Source organism: Capricornis sumatraensis, chromosome 2 (genome assembly GCF_032405125.1).
Source record: "Capricornis sumatraensis isolate serow.1 chromosome 2, serow.2, whole genome shotgun sequence".
NCBI classification, from domain to species: domain Eukaryota; kingdom Metazoa; phylum Chordata; class Mammalia; order Artiodactyla; family Bovidae; genus Capricornis; species Capricornis sumatraensis.
This window is the reverse complement of record NC_091070.1, coordinates 81,280,209-81,296,580: the sequence shown is the minus strand read 5'-3', so window position 1 is coordinate 81,296,580 and position 16,372 is coordinate 81,280,209.

The following is a 16,372-nucleotide window of genomic DNA, read 5'->3' as shown; positions in this document are numbered from 1 at the left end:
TGGCAGGGTTGGTTTCTTCTGGAGGCCCTCGGGGAGCATTTGTTTCATGCCTTTCTCTTAGCTTCTGGAGGTTGCTGGGCATCTTTGGCATTCCATTGGTGGCTTGTAGCTCTATCACTGCAACTTCTGGGTCCATCTTCACGTGGTTGTCTTCCCATGTGTGTTCTCTGTGTCTCTGTATGGCCTTTGTTTTTCTCAAAATTGATGAATGAATTTTGGCCGTGCTGGGTCTTTGTTGCTGCACACAGGTTTTTTTCCAGTTGCAGTGAGTGGGGTCTACTCTCTAGGTGTGGCGCTTGGGCTTCTCATTGCAGTGGCTTCTGTTTTGCTAAGCACAGACTCTAGGGCTCAGCAGTTGCAACATATGGGCTCAGTAGTAGTGGTGCCTGGGCTTAGTTGCCTCATGGCATGTGGGATCTTCCTGGAGCAGGGATTGAACCTGTGACCCCCTGCACTGGACCACCGGGGAAGTCCCTCTGTAGGGCTTTCTTATAATGACACCAGTCATTGAATTTAGGGCCCACTATAATCCAGTATGACCTCATTTTAATGAACTACACCTACGAAGACCCTATTTCCAACTCAGTACAGGTATTAATTAATGTCTTAACTTCTAGGAAGGATAGATATTAGCCACTTTCACAAATGCATGATCAGGAGCAGTAAATGTACTTCAAAAGAGACTAAGGAAGCACCTGGACTCCTGTTCCACACAAGGCTATGTTACCTTCTACTGTATCCACTAGTCTCCACCTCTTCCTGGGTTCTTACAATGCAGCTTTCAGGTCATTTCAACTAAAAATTCAGCCCCTCATGCACCTTGACATTTTAAATCCTACCCCTACTTTATTTTCTCCCTGGCACTGATTACCTTTTAACAAACCTTATATTTTGTTTATTTATCTTATATACTATTTGTCTTCCGCACTAAAACAGCTTCTGTGAAAGCAACGATTTTCATTCACTGTTTTCATTTCTCTATCTACAGTGCCCAGAATAGTATCTGACACATAGTAGGTGCTCAATAAAATTTTGTCAAATAACTGAATGCATACATGAGTGAAGAAATTCCTAGAAAGTTCTAACTGCTATGGATAAGGAGCCGATTCCTTCATCGGTCACCTACAGTGAGTCATTAGAAGGGGCACTGTCAGGCTTCCAGAATTTTCACTTATAGCCTCATGGATCTGTTTGATAATTTTGAACTTTTGGGGGACAGTTGGGATGGTTGGTGAGCTGGGAGGAGGGAATAGAATAGAATCGGGGTGTTCCAGGGCCATCACTGACCCACTGAGTTATATTAAGAACTTTGATCCATGTCTCCCTCGGCCTCTGGCTCCTTGACCTCAGTTTTCTTTACTTACTGTCAGGAAAGCAGTTGCTTTCTCTCCTGCCCCCTATTTTTTCCATCTAGGATGTGAGAATGAAAGACAAACAGTCTCAAAATCATTTTGAACTTCATAGAGGAGGATGCCAACGTAGCTGAGGACATTATTAGGAAAAAGACACATCCTTTGAAAATGGAAATTACCGTATCACACAATCTCCCAACCATGGGGTGGAATTAATGAGGAATTTGCTCAAGATTCACAACTTCAAAATGATCTTCCAGGTGGCCAAAGGAAATTCACATTTACACTTCAATCGGAAATTCCTTTGTAGAATGTAAGAAGGAGGGGGGGTGCTTAATTTTCTGAGATCACGAACAGTCATCCCCTTCCAGAGAGGAAGAGAGCCTGTGATAAAGACCGCCCCAGTATCTGTGAACTCTTCAGCTAATTAGAAAAGTGAATCTAATTTCACGGATTTCAGCTCCTATTAATTTATTCTGAGTTTGTTGTTAATGAAGCTGTGTGTTTATTTCTTAAGAGGAAAACATCAGAGAGGAAAAGAATGGGAGTGAAGCTGTGCTGTTTATTCCCCTGACTTCATCATGTTAATTGAGGAAATAACATATGATTTAATGTATATTGCAATGTCATCAACATAGCTTTTGGTTAGCTACCCGAAGAGCCATCTGTGGTTAGTCCAAATGGGGAATCCATTCTAACAAGCCTAAAACACAGACCTTCTGGGATCACTGGACCACAGGTCATGAGAGCACCTTTGGTGCTGATCAATACGGATGTAATTGTTTCCAGACACATAGTCCAATCGCGGTCACCTCATCCCACTGTCAACACCCACCTTCCCCTGAAAATGAATGGCCGGTTTTCCTTGGGAACTTAGGTTTCATTCCCCAAGGCTGATGTTGAGAAAATCTAATGTTTATATCTCTTGAAACAAGTAGTTAATGTTGGCTTTGGCACTGGAATTTCACATTTCTGCCTTGAGCCAGACCCCACTTGTCAGTACCAGGATTATATCTGGAATCGAACTTTTCTCATATTTGAGGCCAAAGTCTTCATTTTCCTTTGGTTAGTGCCAAGTCTGTCCAGATATTGCTGATACCAGCCTGTTAAAGAATTTTACATTTATTGAAACACTTACTTACCCTTCTAATCTTTACTGCTTAACTCTGAGTAGTTAATACACTGAGTAATATCTGAACACCTAGATAAGCTTTGTCCTGTAATGACTATAGATAATTTATGAAGAAAGGCTCAGAACAGTCTCTAATGCCTGAAGTTTCCTATCAGACTGGCTGGCAAGGTATCTCTGTGGGAACAGGAAGGACAAAATATACCACTTCTTTGTAAAGCCCTTACAGCAATTGTAAACGCATAGTTATTTATAACAACTACTCATTTGTTTAAGCCTGTCTTTCACAGATTCTAAAATCCCTATCTGTCTTTTTTAGTCTAGCTTGATTGAAATACAGGAGATGCTCAATAGATACCTGTTGAATGCTACAGGAAAGAGTTAAGCAGTAGAAATCGGAAAAGGTAAGGATCTATAGCAGACCCCGTGAGCCACTTTCCGATGATTTATTTATTCCCTCTTTCTTCTTTTTTAACTGTGCAGACTTGTAAGCTGTTTCATTCTCCACCTAATACAAACCACTTCAGCTTACATTCCTGTTCTATAGAGGCTATTGTTGTTTAGTTGCTAAGTCATGTCTGTCTCTTTTGCTGCCCCATTGGACTATAGCCACCAGTCTCTTCCGTCCATGGGATTTCCCAGGCAAGAATACTGGAGTGGGTTGCCATTTCCTTCTACAGGGGATCTTCCTGACCCAGGGATAGAACCCACGTCTCCTCCATTGGCAGGTGGATTCTTAAGCACTGAGCCGCTAGGGAAAGCCAGGCTATAAAAGGCTAGAAAGCTCCAAACAACACTTCCCAGACTTCCTTGCAGTAGAGTTCTGCAGGTGATCTAGATCCTGCCAGGTAAGACCTGGATATGGAAGTGATCAGGGTGTGTCGGGGGAGAGGGGAGGCTCTGCAAAGAGTGAAGGGGTCTTCTGACGCAACAGATTGTATTTTCCCAAAGTGGCTACACCGTATTCGTTCTCTCATCAAGAGTTAAAGTCCATTTCCCCTCTCCTTAAGCTGGATGAGGCTTTGTGACTGTCTCCATGAGAATGAGGTTGAGGTGACATTGCAGGGCTCCTGAAGCTAGGTTATGACAAGAGATATGGCTTCTGTCTGCTTCTCTCTGTCCCTCTCTCTGCTGATGGCACCCAGCCTCCACGGTGTGAGGAGGCCCAGGCCATGTGGAGACGCCAGAAGAGACACGAAGAAAACTCTGCAGGGGCCTGTTGGGAAAGCTTTCCTCACTTCTGATAAATAGACCCATAGCCCTAATAAACAGTCTCTCTTCTTCATCCAGGTGTGGTGCCTGGAAACATCTGTGTCCATCTTGCTATCAGCCAATGCATAGGGTGGGACAGCTCTCAGAAAACCAGCGAGAGAAAAGTTGGAGTGCTGAAGTATCCTGTATGGAATTCTTTCTTCCCATCTCTGGGTTTCCTGGTAATGTGAGACGATAAACTCTCTCAGGGATACTTTGAGTTGCGGCTTTCTGTTACTTGTAGCTGAAGGCATCCTAACTGACCCAGAACTTGCTCCCAGATGGCTGTGGTCAGTTCCTGCCCTCTCTGTGTGTTCTGGGGACTAGGAGTCTCCCAAAGGAGGCATAAAGCTACCGAAAGCCAAGTGGGTCAGACGGAAGCAGAGCTTGTACTCTGAAAGTCACGTTTGAAACTTCTGGGGTTTGGATCCCTTTTCTAGAATCTTCATCATCAGCTGGAATCTTCAAATCAGCAGGACCTGATTTGTCCTTTCTTACTAGGGTACGTGTATGAGGTGAGCCTCCTTTGTACTTTAGAGATCATTTCCTGGGACTGAGAAGTGAAGAAGGAGGCAGGGAAAGATGTAACAGAGCAAAGAAGCCTTGCTAAAACCAGATAAAACTAAGACGTTCCATTTCCCAGCCCAGTTCTGGCCAATAAGACATACATTTAAAGCTTCTAAGAAAGATCGGCTTTTCTTTCTTTCTGCCTAGATTGTGATGACTAGAGCTGCAGCAGCCATTCTGTGACCATGAGGAGAAGCAGAGACTGCAGACCTGACATCTGTGAATCACTATCGACGCCACTACCTACCTCTCTGGTTGTGTGTGGGGGGAAAATAACAACAGACTCTACATGTTTAAGTTCCATCTCTGTTTCTCTTAACTGAATGTAAGTCCTAACTGATAGACTATCCCTAAACTTGGGCCCTGGGGCTGGGCCTGGGGAAGGTAGTTAAGATATGCCTAACTGGGACTTCCCTGGTGGTCCAGTGGCTAAAACTGTGCTCGGAATGCAGAGGGCCCTGGATTCAATCCCTGCTTGGGGAACTAGATCCCACGTGCACAATTAAGAGTTCTCATTCCTGCAACTAAGACCTGGTGCAGCCAAATAAATATTTTAAAAAGACATGTCTGATTGATGTCTTGTTCCCTCTCTCTTTTCTTCCCGTTGTTTCTCTTCTCCATTTCTTCTTTCCCCATGGAGGATGTACTCTGTGACAAGTTCTGTGCCACACACTAGGAGAGGGGAGTGAAATTTGGGGAACGCCTGCCATATGTTCTGTGGGATAATCTTATCCCCAGAGATAAGCCTGGGTCTCACAGATGCTTTGTAAGGCTCCCACCTCTGCATGGGTATTCTTTCTCTTCTTAGGGAGACAGGAGGTAGAGAGGGAAGAGGATAAATCTCTGAGTCAGACAGACCTGGATTTGGAACCCAGATCTGCCACCTGTTGGCAGTGAGATCTCAGGTAAATCACTGAGCGTAGGCACAAACTCTTCTGCACAGTGAGTTTATGCATGGATTAAATGATACAGCAATAGCTCTTCCATAGTGGGTGCCTACTCTAGCCAGGTGAGGCTCAGATGAGGGTTATATAATTTAAGAAAGAAAGAGGTAAGGATAAATATTAAGAAGACATCTGGCAGTATCAACCATGAATGGGGAAACAGGACCTCACTCTGATTCCTTATTGAACCTGAGCAGTGCTCCCAGGTCTAGGGATAACCTGCATACTCTCCTGGCCCCTACTTTACCCTGGGAATGAAAAGTTTCCCCTGGCTTTGCCCCTCCCCCTGCCATGACCCTGGTAGGGTTATCCTCACTCAGTGAGTGTGCTCAGGGCCCCATGGTTCCAGAAAGACAGTTGGAGAGAATCCATGTGTCTGGGGACAGCTGAACCACAGCCTTCCTGCCCTGGCTGCACACCTGTTAGAAAACTATAGTTAGAACAGTCAATCCTGGGGCAAGGAAAAGAGAGAAGCCAAAGGAGAAGAGAGAAAAAAGGAAAGACACAGCCCAGAAAATGGAATGTTATTCCTGTGCAGCAAAGCCACAGTGTCCACTGGGCACGCCTTAGGAAGAGGGACTGACCTGTGGACAATTGTGGGGCTAGCCTGGAATTAGGAAAACCATGGCTGACATGATTTGGGAGATGTAAACTCTGCCCAAGCTGGCACAAAGCCTTGTCCTGAGAAGCCCTAAAAAGCCCTCTACAATCAGGGCTCCCAAACTTTTTGATTGTGGCACCTACAGGGAGGTGGCCCAGTGGTAAAAGAATCCACCTGCCAATGGAGCAGATGCAAGAGACTCGGGTTCTATCCCTGGGTTGGGATGATCCCCTGGAGGAGGAAATGGCAACCCACTCTAGTATTTTCGCCTGGAAATTTCCATGGACAGAGGAACCTGGCAGGCTATAGACCTTAAGGTCACAAAGAGTCAGACCTGATTGAGCATGCATGCAAATCCTACAGAGAGAATAGGAGGATTTGTGTTCTCCCATCCGCTTGAATTTCCTTTAGGAAAAACCTCCAGGATTACAAAGAGAAGAAATACAGCAAGTTATATATATCATGTTGCCAACAGAATAAATAATTCACGTGCTAGTTACCTTTGAAGAATATGAACATACCTACTAAATTTTTGTGCTATAAAACAATTTCCTAAAAGCTTAAAAATAACTCAATATTTTTATTTTACTTATTCAAGTAGATAATATTCACAAGCAGTGCAGCACACATGCACCTTCCTCCTTAGGCAATAGAGATATGAGTAATTCACATTGAAACATCAGACTTACAGGGTCTTGAAGTCTATTACAGGAATATTATCGGTTAAAAATCACTGATGCAAACCTGAATCACTATAGACTGTGAAATTAACCTAATGACCTATGAAAAGCTAAATGGATAATGTTAAAGCTCAGTGAAAAGAGACGTTTAATAAAAATAGCAAGGTCATTAACAATGAGAAAACCATAGTCAGTTTGGGGTAATACTGATGAAATACTGAAAATGCTTCCCCCAAACTGTGAAATTCTAACCATCTGCAAATGTGCACACAAGGTAGGAATTTGACAACATTGCTAAAGATTTGTTGGCAGCCAAATTTCTTAGCAAAGGACACAATCAAAGTCTGGGGTCATTTTCATTGATGAAGAGCACATTTAGTAACATTTCATGACTCATTCATTAGGTCGTGCGTGTGTGTGTGTGTGTAGTCGTTCAATAGTGTTCAACTCTGTGGCTCCATGGACTGTAATCTGCCAGGCTACCCTGTCCTTGGAAACTTCTAGGCAAGAATCCTGGAGTGGGTTGTCATTTCCTACTCCAGGGAATCTTTCTCGACCCAGGGACTGAAGCCGCATCTCGTGAATCCTCCTGCCAATGCGGGAGGATTCTTCACCCCTGCGCCGCCTGGGAAGCCCATGGGTTACTAGGAAGTAACCCTTAGTTGCCTCAAAATACGAGAGACTATAGAAGCATGAGTCACTTAGCTCTCAGAATTGAAGAGAGAACTTGTACTTTTGGGTCCTGAGGATCCTGGTAGGGATCCTCAGGACACTCGAGGAAACTGCCTTCAACGAGTAGTTCTCACCTACTGGAGGCCTTTTCTTCTGCAAATATCTCTTCTCAGTGTTATAAAAAATTTTCTCTGTACTAGATTACTTTGCTTAGCACTAAAATTGGCTATAATGACTCCCATCTTAAAACCTGCTTCCAGCATTTATTGTTTGTAGATTTTTTATAATGGCCATTCTGACTGATGGGAGATGATACTTCGTTGTAGTCTTGATTTGCACTTCTCTGATAATAAGCAATGATAGGTATCTTTTCATGTGCCTCTTGGTCCCTCTGTGTATCTTCTTTGGAGAAATATCTATTTAGGTCTTCTGCTATTTGTTGATTGAATTGCTTGCTTTCTTGATATTTAGCTGCATGAGCTGCCTGGATATTTTGGAGATTAATCCTTTATCAGTTACTTTGGATGCAAATATTTTTTCCCATTCTAAGTGTCTTTTCATCTTGCTTCCCTGGTGGCTCAGAGGTTAAAGCGTCTGCCTCCAATGCGGGAGACCCGGGTTCGATCCCTGGATCGGGAAGATCCCCTGGAGAAGGAAATGGTAACCCACTCCAGTATTCTTGCCTGAAGAATCCCATGGACGGAGAAGGCTAGTAGGTGAGGGTCCATGGGGTCGCAAAGGGTCGGACACGACTGAGCGACTTCACCTTATGGTTTCCTTTGCTGTACACCAGCTTTTAAGTTTAATTAGGTCCCACTTTGATACAACCACTAGGGGAGTTTCTTAAAAGCTAAAAATAAAGCTTCCATATGACCAGCCATCCCACTACTGGGCATATACCCTGAGAAAACCATAATTCAGAAAGACACGTGTACCACAATGTTCATTTCAGCACTATTTACAATAGTCAGGATATCAAGACAACCTAAATTTCCATTGACAGAGGAATGGATAAAGATAAAGAAGAAGATGTATATGATGTAATATTACTCAGTCATAAAAAGGAACAAAATTGGGTAATTTGTACTGATGTGGATGAAACTAAAGTCTACCATAAGAGTGAAGTAAGTCAGAAAGAGAAAAATGAATACCATATAGTAATGCTTATATATGGGATCTAGAGAAATGGAACAGCTTTGCAAAGTAGGAATAGAGATGCAGATACAAAGAATAAACTTATGGATATGGCGGTGAGGGGAAAAGGAGAGTGTGGGACAAACTGAGAGAGCAGCACTGCTGTGTATACACTACCATGTGTAAAAGAGAAACCAGGGGGAAGCTGCTTTACACATGAGGAGCTCAGCTCAGGGCCCTGTGACGCCATAGGGGGTGCGATGGGGGTGGATGGGAGGGAGGGGATATGTGCGTATGTAGAGCTGATTTACGTTGCTGTACAGTACAAACTAACACAACATACTAAAGCAATTATACTCTGATTGAGAAAAAAAAGGCTTACTTCTTTGAGCTCATACCCCTTCCAGCTCTTCCCACCGTTCTCTCTTCCCTATAGCAACACAACTCCTGAAGAGATGGCTATCTGTAGTGTCCCCATTGTCCCACTAAGTCAACTTTAGACAAGGTTGCAATTGATTTCCACAATGGATGCACCTATTATTCTTGTTAGTGTCAACAATAGGGTAACCAGCTCACTCCTATATGCCTGAGACTTTCTCAGTTTTTAAAATGGAATATCGTGCGTTCTAGGAAGCACCTCGGTCCTCGGCAAATCCAGATAGTAAGCCACTCCTGATAGCCTCCATGTTATTGAATCCTCCATGTTATTCACTCCATGTTATTGAATTGTTATGAAGTCCTTTTCTTACTTGACTTTTCAGCAAACATTTCAAAAAACACCTTTGTAGAGCTATATCTTAACATGCTAAAAATTTCATGTACTTAAACTGTATAAATTTGTAAGGTTTGATATATGTGTACGCCCTTGACCACAGCAATCAAGATAATGAATGCATCCATTCACCACCAAAAATTTCTTCACGTCAGTTTGCAATCTCTCTCTCTGACACCTGCCCCTACTCCAGTCTACATGTGTGTTAGTTATCTATTGCTGTGTAAGGAATAACCCCTCAATGTGTCAGCTTAAAACAATATCATTTATCATCTCTCATTTTCTGTGGGTCAGGAATCTGGACACAACTTACCTGGGTGCTTCTGCCTCAAGGGCTCTCCCGAGGTTGTTACCAAGATGTGGACCTGGGCTGTGGCCTCCTCTCACAGTGTGATGAGGGAAAGAGCTGCATTTAAGCTCATTCATATGTATGTTGGCAGGATTCAATTTCTAACAAGCTCCATTTCCATTCCATTTCCCATCAGCCTGTCCTTAGTGCAGCTTACAACATGGCAGCTGTTTTCATCAGAGAGAAAAAGAGAAATCATCATCTCTTCATAACCTAATCTCAGAAGTGAAATCTCATCATTTTCGCCATATTCTGTTCATCAGAGTAGATAGGTCCAGCCCACTCTCAAGAAAAAGGAATTACACAAGGGAAGTGGCAATTTTAAGGAGTCATTTTAGAGACTGCTTATCATATCAGACAATCATTGATTGATCATTGATAAGCTTTCTGTCAATATAGATTGGTTCCAAATTGGGAAAGAAGTATGTCAAGGCTGTATATTGTCACCTTGCTTATTTAACTTATAAGCAGAGTACATCATGTGAAATGCCAGACTGGATGAATCACAAACTGGAATCAAGATTGCCAGGAGAAATATCAATAACCTCAGATATGTAGATGACACCACCCTTATGGCAGAAAGCGAAAAAGAACTGAAGAGCCTTTTGATGAAAGTGAAAGAGAGTGAAAGAGCTGGCTTAAAACTCAACATTCAAAAAATGAAGATCATGGCATCCAGTCCCATCACTTCATGGCAAATAGATGGGGAAACAATGGAAACAGTGACAGACTTTATTTTCTTGGGCTCCAAAATAACTGCTGATGGTGATCGTGACTGTAGCCATGAAATTAAGAGACACTTGGTACTTGGAAGAAAAGCTATGACCAACCTAGACAGCATACTAAAAAGTAGAGATATTACTTTGCTGACAAAGGTCCATCTAGTGAAAGCTAAGGTTTTTCCAGTAGTCATGTATAGATGTGAGAGTTGGACCATAAAGAAAGCTGAGAGCTGAAGAATTAATGCTTTTGAACTGTGGTACTGGAAAGGACTCTTGAGAGTCGCTTGGACTGCAAGGAGATCAAACCAGTCAATCCTAAAGGAAATCAGTCCTGAATATTCACTGGAAGGAATGATGCTAAAGCTGAAGCTCCAGTACTTTGGATACCTGATGCAAAGAACTGACTCATTGGAAAAGACCCTGATGCTGAGAAAGATTGAGGGCAGGAGGAGAAAGGAACAACAGAGGGTGAAATGGTTGGATGGTACCACCAACTCAATGGACATGAGTTTGAGCAAGCTCTGGGAGTTGGTGATGGACAGGGAAGCCTGGTGTGCTGCAGTCCACGGGGTCACAAAGAGCTGGACATGACTGAGCAATGGAACTGACTGAATATAGATTCGTTTGCACGTTCTAGAATTTTGCGTAACTGGAATAATTCAGTATGGAGCCTTTTTCTGTCTATATCGTTTCTGTCAGGGCAATTATTTTGAGATTCACTCATGTTGCATCTATCAGCATTTCATTCTTTTTATTGCTGAGTAGTGTTCCCTTGTATGGTTACACTGCCATTTGCTTAATCTATTCATCTGTTGATGGACCTTTGAGTCATTTACAGTTTTTGCCTTTTACAAATAAGCATTCTGTGAACATTCATGTGTGAGGTTTTGTTAGGATATGTGCTTATATTCTCTTGGGTAAATATTCAGAAGTGGAAAGGCTGAAACATGTGGCAAGTCTATATTTATCTTTTTAAAAAGCTGACAAACTATTTCCAAAGTAGTTGCACAATTTGATAATCCCACTGGCAGTGTTCCAGTTTCTCTGCATCCTTGCCAATACTTGGTATGGTCAGTATTTTTAATTTTAGCCATTTTAGTGTCTCATTGTGGTTTTAGTTTGTATTTCCCTAATGATTAATTAGGCTTCCCTGGTGGCTCAGCAGTAAAGAATCTACGCGCCAGGGCAGAAGTTGTGGATTCAATCCCTGGCTCAGGAAGATCCCCTGGAGAAGGAAATTGCAACCCACTCCAGCATTCTTGCCTGGGAAATCTGATGGACAGAGGAGCCTGGCAGTCTACAATCCATGGGGTTGAAAAAGAATTGGACACAACTTAGCAACTAAAAACAATAAAAATAACAAAAGATTAATTATGTTGAAAATTTCATGTGCTTATCTACTATCCATATTTTTTTTTCCCATTTTTAATTCAATTGTTTGTTTTCTTATTTAGTTTTGTAAGTATATTCTGTATGCATGTTCTTCAACAGGTAAATGATTTATAGATATTTTCTTCCAGTCTGTGATTTATCTTTTATTCTCTTAATAGTATTTTTATTGCAATGGTGAATGGGACTGTTTCCTAAATTTCTTTTTCTGGTTTTTCATTGTTAGTGTATAGGAATGCGAGATTTCTGTGCATTAATTTTGTATCCTGTGTGTGAGTGCCTGCATGCTCAGTCGCTCAGTCATGTCTGACTCTTTGTAACCCGGTGGACTGTAGCCTGCCAAGCTCCTCTGTCCATGGAATTTTTCAGGCAAGAATACTGGGGCAGGTTGCCATTTCCTTCTCCAGGGGATCTTCCCGACCCAGGGATTGAACCTGAGTCTGCTGCATCTCCTGCACTGGCAGGCAGATTCTTTGCCAGCTAAACCACTGGGAAAACCCTGTGACTTTATACTAAATTCATTGATTAGCTCTAGTAATTTTCTGGTGGCGTCTTTAGGGTTTTCTATGTATTATATCATGTCATCTGCCAACAGTGTGAGTTTTACTTTTTCTTTTCTAATCTGGATTCCTTTTCTTTCTTTTTCTTCTCTGATTGCTGGGCTAGGACTTTCAAAACTGTATTGAATAGTAGTGGGGAGAGTGTGGGCACCCTTGTATTGTTCCTGATTTTAGAGGAAATGCTATCAGTTTTTCACTATTGACAACAATGCTTGTTGTGGGTTTGTTGTATATGGCCTTTATTATGTTGAGGTAGTTTCCTTTTATGCCCATTTTATGAAGAATTTTTATCAAAGATGGTTGTTGAATTTTGTTGAAAGCTTTCTCTTTATCTGTTGAGATGATCATATGGTTATCTTTCAATTTGCTAATATGGTGCATCACATTGATTGATTTGTGTATACTGAGGAATCCTTGCATCCTTGGGATAAACCCCACTTGATTATGGTGTTTGATGCATTCTTATACACTAACAATGAAAAATCAGAAAGAGAAATTAAGGAAAAAATTCCATTCACCATTGCAACAAAAAGTATAAAATACCCAGGAATAAATCTACCTTAGCTTCCAATACTTTGGCCACCTGATGCAAAGAGCCAATTCATTGGAGAAGACCCTGATGCTGGGAAAGATTGAGGGGAGGAGGAAAATGGGGCAACAGAAGATGAGATGGTTGGATAGCATTACTGACTCAACGGACATGAGTTTGAGCAAGCTCCCAGAGACAATGAAGTTCAGAGAAGCCTGGCACGCTGCAGTCCAGAATCAGATACGACTTAGTGACTAAACAACCACAGAGAAAACGATAAGACACTGATGAAAGAAATCAAGGAAGACACAAACAGATATACCATGTTTTGGGATCTGAAGTACCAATATTGTGACAATGACTACATTATCCAAAGCATTCTACAGATTCAATGCAATCCTTATCAAATTACCAGTGGCATTTTTCATAGAACTAGAACAAGAAATTTTATAATTTGTATGGAAACACAAAAGACTCTTAATAACCAAAACAATCTTGAGAAGAAAAGTGGAGCAGGAGGAATCAACCTTCCTGGCTTCAGGCTTCAAACTATACTACAAAGCTACAGTAATCAGGACAGTTTGATAGTGGCACAAAAATAGAAATATAGATCAATGGAACAAGACAGAAAGATAAACCCGTGCATCTATGGGCACCTTATATTCGACAAAAGAGGCAAGAATATACAATGGAGAAAAGACAGCCCCTTCAATAAGTGGTGCTGGGAAAACTGGACAGCTACATGCAAAAGAAGGAAATTCTTTTACACCATACACAAAAATAAACTCAAAATGGATTAAAGACCTAAATGTAAGGCCAGAAACTATAAAGCTCTTAGAGGAAAACATAGGCAGGACACTCTTTGACATAAATTGCAGCAAGAACCGCTCTGACCCACCTCCTAGAATAATGGAAATAAAAACAAACAAACAAAAAAAACAAGTAGGAATTAATTAAGTTTAAAAGCTTTTGCACAGCAAAGGAAAATACAGACCAGGTGAAAAGACAACACTCAGAATGAGAGAAAATAATTGAAAATGAAGCAACTGACAAAGAATAACAGAAAAAGAATATGAAAAAGAATATATATATATGTATAACTGAACTGCTTTGCTGTGCAGCAGAAATTGACAAAACATTGTAAATCAACTCACTTCAATAAGATTTAAAAAATAAAAGTTTTATAGTTTTAGTGTTTACATTTGGATCTATGATTCATTTGAGTTAATATTTGTTAATAGTGCAAGGTAGGAATCAAAGTTCATTGAAATAATCTCTGAAATATACAAACAGCTCATGCAGCTCGATATCAGATAAACAAACAACCCAATCAAAAAATGGGCAGAAGACCTAAACACATTACTCCAAAGAAGATATACAGATGGCCAAGAGGCACATGAAAAGATGCTCAATATTGCTCATTATTAAATAAATGCTAGTCAAAACTATAATGAGGTACTACCCCGCCACCAGTCAGAATGGCCATCATAAAAAATCTACGAACAATAAATGCTGGAGAGGATGTGGAGAAAAGGGATCCTTCTTGAACTATTGGTGGGGATACAAACTGATACAGCCACTACAGAAAACACTATGGCGATTACTTAGAAACTGGGAATAAAACTAACACAGCAAAGCCACTCTTGGGCGTATACCCTGAGAAAATCATAATTCAAATAGAGGTGTGAGCCCCAATATTCACTGCAGCATTATTTACAATAGCCAGTACATGGAAGCAACCCAGATGTTCATTAACAGATGAATGGATAAAGACGTTGTGGTGCATATATACCATGGAATATTACTCAGTCATAAAAAGGAATGAATGTGAATCAATTAAACTGAAGTGGATGAACCTAGAGCTTGCTATACAGAGTGAAGTAAGTCAGAAGGAGAAAAACAAATATGGTATATTAACACATATATATGGACTCTAGAAAAATGGTACTAATGAACCTATTTGCAGGGCAGGAATAGAGATGCAGATGGAGAGAAGGGACTTGTAGACACAGCAAGGGAAGGAGAGGGTAGGACAGCCTGAGAAAGTAGCATTGACATGTACACGACCATGTGTGAAATAAATAGTGGGAAGCTACTATGTAATACCAGGAGCACGGCCTGGCACTCTGTGATGACCCATGGGGTGAGACTGAGGGGGCTGGGAGGGCGGCTGGAGAGGGAGGGATACACACACACACACATACACATAGAGAGAGAGTTATCACTGTTTTGTACTGTTGTACAGTAGAAACCAATACATTGTAATCATCCTCCAATTAAAAGAATAAAATAATTAAAATAGTATTTTTAAAAGAGAGAAAGTTTTAATCTTTAAAAAAGTTTAAATCAATTTTCTTTTATAGATTGTATTAAGAAATCTGTTTCACTTAAGATCATAAAGATTTTATCCTATGTTTTCTTCTAAAAGTTTTATAGTTTTACAGACTCACAGACACAGAGAGCAGACTTGTGGTTGTCAAGGGAGAGGGAGGGGAGGGAAGAATTGGGAGTTTGGGATTTGTTGTTGTTGTTTAGTTGCTAAGTCATGTCTGACTCTTTTGTGACCCCATGAACAACAGTTGAGTATTTAAGTCAGCTTGGAAAGGACTTCAATTCTTGTTACTTGATGGTGTAGGTAAAATAGACAAATTTGATGGCTGGGGTGTGTGTGTGTGTTTAGTCGTGTCTGACCCTGCAACCCAATGGACTGTAGCCTGTCAGGCTCCTCTGTCCATAGGATTTCCCAGATAAGAATACTGGAGTGGGTTTCCAATTTCTCCTCCAGGGCATCTTCCCGACCCCAGGATCGAACCCACACCTCCTGCATTGCAGGGGGATTCTTTGTCATTGAGCCACCAGGGAAGCCAGTTTGGGGATAGCATGTGTAAACAATGATCACAGGATGGATAAACAAAAAGGTCTTACTGTATAGCACAGGGAACTATATATTCAATATCCTGTGATAAACCATAACAGAAAAAGAATATGAAAAAGAATATATATATGTATAACTGAACTGCTTCGCTGTGCAGCAGAAATTGACAAAACATTGTAAATCAACTCACTTCAATAAGATTTAAAAAATAAAAGTTTTATAGTTTTAGTGTTTACATTTGGATCTATGATTCATTTGAGTTAATATTTGTTAATAGTGCAAGGTATGAATCAAAGTTCATTTTCTTGCATATAGAAAGCCAGTTGTTCTTGCATTGTTGAAAAGAATATCTTTTCTCCATTAAATAGCCTTTGCACTGTTGCTGAAAATCAATTGTCCCTGTGTGGATCTATTTCTAGAGTCTATTTTACTTTTTTATTGATTTGCCTGTCTTTACAGCAATACTTATCGTGAGAACTGTAGCTTTAGAGTAAGTTTTTAAATTAGGCAGTTAGTCCTCCCACTTTTTCCGTCTTTTATAACTTTATTTTGTTTCCTCTAGATCTTCAGTATTTCAATATGAATTTTAGAACCAGTGTATCAAGTTTTACAAAAAAGCCTGCTAGTATTTTGCTTAGGATTGCTTTAAATCTGTATATTAATTTGGGGAGAAATAAGATCTTATTAAGTCTTCCTACCCTTGAACACAACATATTTCACCATTTATTTAGTTTACTTTTTTTTTTTGCTGCCTTGGGTCTTAGGTGTGGCACACAGAGTCTTTTGTTGTAGATGGATTCTACAGCATGTAGATCTTAGTTCCCCGACCAGGGATCAAACCATGTC